We start from the raw sequence: 5,829 nt of genomic DNA, 5'->3' as shown, positions 1-5,829 counted from the left end.
ACGGAAGCAGCGCTTAGATGGCTATCTTAGAGTTGCGTGGGTTGAAGGTTCTGCCGCCGCCGGATCTGGATGACGGGAGTCTTTGTGGATTGGCCCGGGGGCGGCGGAACCACGGTAGCGCGGTGGGGTGGGGAGCGGGGTTTTGGCCGGGGCCACGGATGGTGGAGGTAGGCTGCTCTGCCGTTGGTCACTGGCTCTTCGCGGAAGATTCCTAATAGTGTCAGCCGGGAGGCACAAGACGGCCATCAAGCCATCCGGCGTAGATCGGACAGTACCAAAATAAAATAAAATCGTGTGACCCGAATTTAGTCTTCAGTCAACAGACGTGTGACCACTCTCGTACCTTGCTGTTGATCTCTTAGTGTATTTCTTCAGATCAAAGAGATGTGTCGTTCTTTACATTATGTGTTATCTGGGTCTTCAGCCATACCGTCTTCCGACTCACCGCAGCTGCTCCAACAAGGGAAGCATACACCATATGGGAGCTATAGTCCCCACTCAACAGTTCCCTGCATCGAATGCACGTGCCCGACATGGACAGCCACAACAACTGTAGGGCCATCGACAAGTCAGCACATGATGCTCACTCCTATGGATGGCGGCATGATAGGTTGTACCCTCATCTTACTTGTGTGCAACATTTATGGCTTTATTATTCATCTAAGCATGGAAAATAGATCATCACATTTCACTGTATATTCATGCTGATCTCTTATGGGTCCTGTTTAGGAGTTAACGATGTTCCATAGTTCAGCTAAGATACTTGTTCTTTAGGTAACGTTGTTTCATAGTTATCATCCATCAGCCAATGCTATCCCACAGGCAGGTGATTATAGTATTATACCACTTCTAGTATTACCTATGTTATTCTTTAATACTTTTTAGTGCCATCTAGTTAATCTTGAGTACAAACGATACATATTCTGTAGCTTTCATCTGTGTTCTCCCTTTAGTTTTTGAGACCTGTTGCTGCTAGTTAACCCAGTCCTACTATTTATGTCGTCTCCTACAGGCACTCATTATATAAATCTAACTACTAGTTGTCTTCCATGCATGTCAGATATAATTGCACACATTAATATATCCACAAGAACCTCACATAACAATGTAAAGGCCAATAAACTTGATGTCAATGATACCCAATATGCACTACACCACAGTAGAGCTTTGGCCACACATCAATATGTTGCCAAAGGGTACCTTTGCCGACAGAAAAACTATAGCCAACACCAATGCTGACAGAAGATAAAACAGTCGGAGGACTTGCTGTGGGCGAAAGCATTGCCGACAGTTATTTACTTCCCGACACATTTTCAGTCGGCATACACCCTACCTATGCCGACACATTGGATGCGTACATACACCCTACCTTTCCCGATAGTTGGTTTGTGGACATACACCCTACCTCCGCCAACAGTTGGTGTGTCAACATACACCCTACTTTGGCCAACACATGGATTTTCCTTCTATGTCTATACCTTTGCCGACACTTATTCTGTTCGGCTAGGTATATACCTTTGTTTACCAACAGATTAATTGTTGGTAAGATAGAGTAAAGCCAAAACAATAATTTGATACATATGCATACACAATGTTCAAATGTTATCCACAAATAGCATCAAGATGAACACATATTGCACAACAATGATGACAAGTTAAAAATCATACATATATACTCACACAGGTTCACAAACACAACAATAATCATAGTATGACCATCTAGAATACACAAGTGACATAAGGACCACTATTTGCTAGTCTGAAAGAGTTCACAGACAAATTACATCCATGAGCACAAAGTTTCTAATCCAAAAGACTTGAAGCACCAAATGGTCCAAAACACACATAAGATTCATGATACAATGGAAGTAGGCTAATCCAAAATATGGCAAACAACCAAATGTTCCATGACACTCCAAGTCCTCACATCCAAGCGCTAGGTGGCTATGTACCTGAAAATATTCCAGACAAATTTGTCAAGAAAGTGCAATGAACCCAGAAGTTGTTCAAAACTCATATGAAGATTGGCAGGCTAGAGAGGCACATGCTAAGTTGTACTTGATTGTTTATGTGAATACTCGCAGAAACAGAAATATACAACTAGGAACTAGTCCCCGATGGCATTAAATTAATGTGCTGATTGTTGTGTATATTAATGTTTCATTTGCATGCTTATTTCATTGGAAGTTGTAGACTGGAAGTAAATGAACTAGGATAGTTTAAGTTTAAAAAAGTACACATATACATGTACATTAGCAAGACTGGTAACTTGCATGTAAACTGAACCAATGGAACTAAAGGATTTGGTCCTAAACACAAGTAGCATGACAAGCCATTCAGAAGTTAATGAATTCATGAGGTGCACATATACACAAGTTTTAGCACAGACTATTTACTTAATAGCAGGACATCAAAAATCACTTAAATGCATCAATGGAGAAACCTAGGAGATCAGAGGATGGGAGAACACTGAAGCCAACTAATATGAGGCATGCCATGCCACTTACATTTGACTAGATTAGAATCAGACCCAAGACCCATGTTGTCCCAGTAAATTATGAAAACAATCAATTAAAATACAACTTTTGCAGTGTAGTTCCAGAAATAAAACACATATACACAAGTTTGTCAAGTATGTGTCGAAGTTCAAAAACAGTAAACTTGATGTATGCAGTATGTTGTAGTACCTCTATGCACTGGCGGAGGCTCATGGAAGACAAACAGGGGAGTGACGCCACCTTCTCTGCCATCCATTTATCATGTCATGCTGCGCCCCACTAAGCATCACTGACGCCTTGCTGCTGCATCTGCACACCACCAATGTTGATGCATGTCGTATTGTACGCCACCGATAATCACCAGCGGCTTGTTGTTGCATCTGCATGCCAGCACTGCTACTGCCCTTCTCGTCATCTCATTTTCCTGCCATATTGTGCGCCACCGATCATCACCAGCAGCTTACTGCTACATCTGCACGCCAGCACTGATGTTGCCCTTCTCGTCATCTAATGCTCCTGCCGTATTGTGTGCCACCGATCATCACCGGCGGCTTGCTGCTGCATCTGGGCGCCATGTAAAAAGATGAGATCCATGTGAGCTTAATTCAAATGTTACAACTCGGTCAGCCAAGCTATTATTGTATCAATTAAAGAAACTTGATTCAGATTAGAAGTACTTAAGCCGCACCTGTTTTCAATTTATCACACATATTTTTCTTTTAGTTTGAATTTGGTGCCACTTGGTTGCTTGTCACGCTCTACCACTGCCTCTATGACTGCTCCAGGGAAGTGAACAGATTTTTGAATTGGATGTCAAACCAAGAAGACCAATCATAGAATCTTGACTACAAACAAAGTAAGGCAAGAAAATGTCAGCACACAATGCTCCAGCCAAACTTGACTCACAAATAAGTTTTAATTTCAGATAGACTAGAGAGCTATGTGTGCGGTGGTTTCTTCGTCCACACCATTTGGTTTACTCTAATACTTGACCATCAAGGCACACGTTGTAGCACTCGTCCATCTTGATACAAGGTATAATAAGTATCAACAAAAGCTTGAGTGGACAATCATTTTACAATTGTATTGTTCTAATTACTCGAATTGTAGTGCAACAATGTTGGTTGTTAATTAGGCAAAATTTTCACATTATAGCTAGTCCGCGTTGGTCCATGCACCCGGAAGGACAAAGAGCTTGGTGTTCAAGTTGTGGGAGTTGTGCAGAATGTGGACTGATTAAAGACACGTGTCAAGGTTGTTCTGTAGATCCCACCCACAGTATCAGATCAGCTAAAACAAAGCCGCCCAATTTCAGTCGAGGGAGTTAAAAGTAGGCACATAAACCATAGCAATAGTACAAGGGGCTCATGGAGCGTAAGAAGAAGAACCAGTTCCTATTAAGTTCCAAGTGGACTCGCCGCACATTGACTGAAAATAGCTCATGTGCCAAGATACTAAGCTAATACATATTTATATTGTTTGTGATAAACCGAACATTCATTTCTCGGGCCTAGTTTAAGATAATTCGATGACTAGAATGTATTAGTATTCCCACTAAAACTTCTCATGAGAAAAAAGTGGAAATCAGATAGCACCAGCACATCAAGATGATGGATTAGTTGGACTGGTCAACAAAAAGGAAACCCTCGAGAAGCATCAGGATGGCAAAATGATGGATCCATCCATTCCATTTGCTGACTTACCACGGCATATCCTCAAATGGCTTGTATAAGATCAGTGAGGGCCCAGCGGTGCCAGCGGCATGCCTCTAGCACAAGCTGAAAATATAACAACAAAGCTTATCATCATATTATTGTATGCCAGTGATCAAACTTGCATGGATCCACATACTGAATCTGAAGGTTTAGAGCGTTACGTTTTTGTTCTGCTATTCAGATTGGCCAAACACATGGGAACGACCATAGTTATTTATGTCAACACATGGGAACAACCTGGTCAAGAGGGAATTGCCATTTTAGCATGTGGAGAACGATTAATTATGCCAACACGACCATAGTTAAACACTTAACAACACTGGACAACCTTTAGAACAAAAAAACTCGACAAGAATGGTGTACACTTCAGTTAACAAATGGTTTTGTTTATTTGTTTCCAGTTCAAATAAAATTACCTACAAATATGTTGTTTGCCAGGAACAAGCAGCTCTACAGTCCGAAAATAAGAACTGGTCACAATTTACACTGTCTTACTACAAATACCGTTCCTTAACTGAAGCATATAACAGACTAATTCAAAGAGAGTTTTGATCTAGATTTTCACAGGGAAGTAAGAAACATATTTATCGATAAATAATAATCATTTTCACATAGAAATCATAACCATTTTCACATGGAAATAAATGCATTAATAGTCTACAATGATAACAATAGTGCAACAACATTAGAGTCACACCAGATCTATAATAGAGTACCTGAAATTTTTCAGATCCATAGCATTTTTAGAGAAATAAAGCATCACATAATAGACTAGAGCTTCTCAGACCAAACTAATAGATACAGCCAACTAGGTAGGCATATGAGAATGGCAGAAGATAATTTTCCTGGGACGCAGCATAAAACAAATTGCTGTTGGTGACAACAGACGAAGTTTGCAGAAACCTTTCATGAGACATCGCGCCATTGGTGGCGGCGTCGCCGAGCTTGTTGGAGACGAGATCTTTTCCTTAGAGGAGGAAGAGGAGGGCGCTGACTTGGTCCTTCTTGAGGGCTAGTGGTGGTTTGTGAAGGTCCGGGCGGACGGAGCTGCCCTTGGCCACAGCACCGGGGAAGGCATGAGTGGATGGGGTTAGGGGATCTGGGATATGGTCACAGCCATCGGTGGAAACTCGGGCCAGCGAAGATGCCCATGTTGTGGCAGCGAAGGGGCCGGGAAAAGGCAGGCGATGGAGGGGTCCGGGACCTCGGGGCTATGGGCGCCGATGGCGGCAGGGACGGGTCCGGACGGAGACCCCGAGAACGGCGGCGGCGGCAGAAATTGTGGGCAGGGTCGGGGGCGGGTAGGGTTCACGCGAGTGGATGTGAGGCTACGGGATTGTTTGGGGGTACTTTTTTTAGAACGTTTGGGGGTACTTGGCCAAGTGAGGTGAAAACTGGGCCGCCCGCAGTGAAAACTTTGGGCTCTCGCGCCTAATTCACTCGGCGATTTTTTGGCCTTCCGTTGTTTGACACGTGTCCACATACGCCGACACTTAATCTGTATCTATACATCCTACCTACGCCGTCACTTAATCTGCCATCAAGTACATACCTACGCCGACTGAAAAACTATCAGGGCGCGCACATCTACTAACAAATGATATGCCACTAAGTGA

The 5,829-nt window shown here is 42.8% G+C and overlaps 1 long non-coding RNA gene across 1 annotated transcript; it reads right to left on the bottom strand.

Moving 5' to 3' along the window:
- Window positions 1-1,645: 1,645 nt before the first annotated feature.
- LOC147975674 (uncharacterized) lies at window positions 1,646-5,551 on the bottom strand. The gene is made up of 6 exons (XR_015601011.1): window positions 5,117-5,551; window positions 4,375-4,450; window positions 4,202-4,276; window positions 3,187-3,343; window positions 2,688-3,062; window positions 1,646-1,952 (listed from the first exon to the last, which is right to left on the bottom strand). It is a non-coding gene; the product is annotated as an uncharacterized LOC147975674 (long non-coding RNA).
- Between the last annotated feature and the right edge of the window lie 278 nt (window positions 5,552-5,829).

Source organism: Triticum urartu, chromosome 4A, assembly GCF_056163025.1.
Source record: "Triticum urartu cultivar PI428250 chromosome 4A, HENAU_Tu73, whole genome shotgun sequence".
NCBI classification, from domain to species: Eukaryota; Viridiplantae; Streptophyta; class Magnoliopsida; order Poales; family Poaceae; genus Triticum; species Triticum urartu.
The sequence above is the reverse complement of the archived record's forward strand: the minus strand, read 5'-3'. Positions and strand labels throughout refer to the sequence as shown.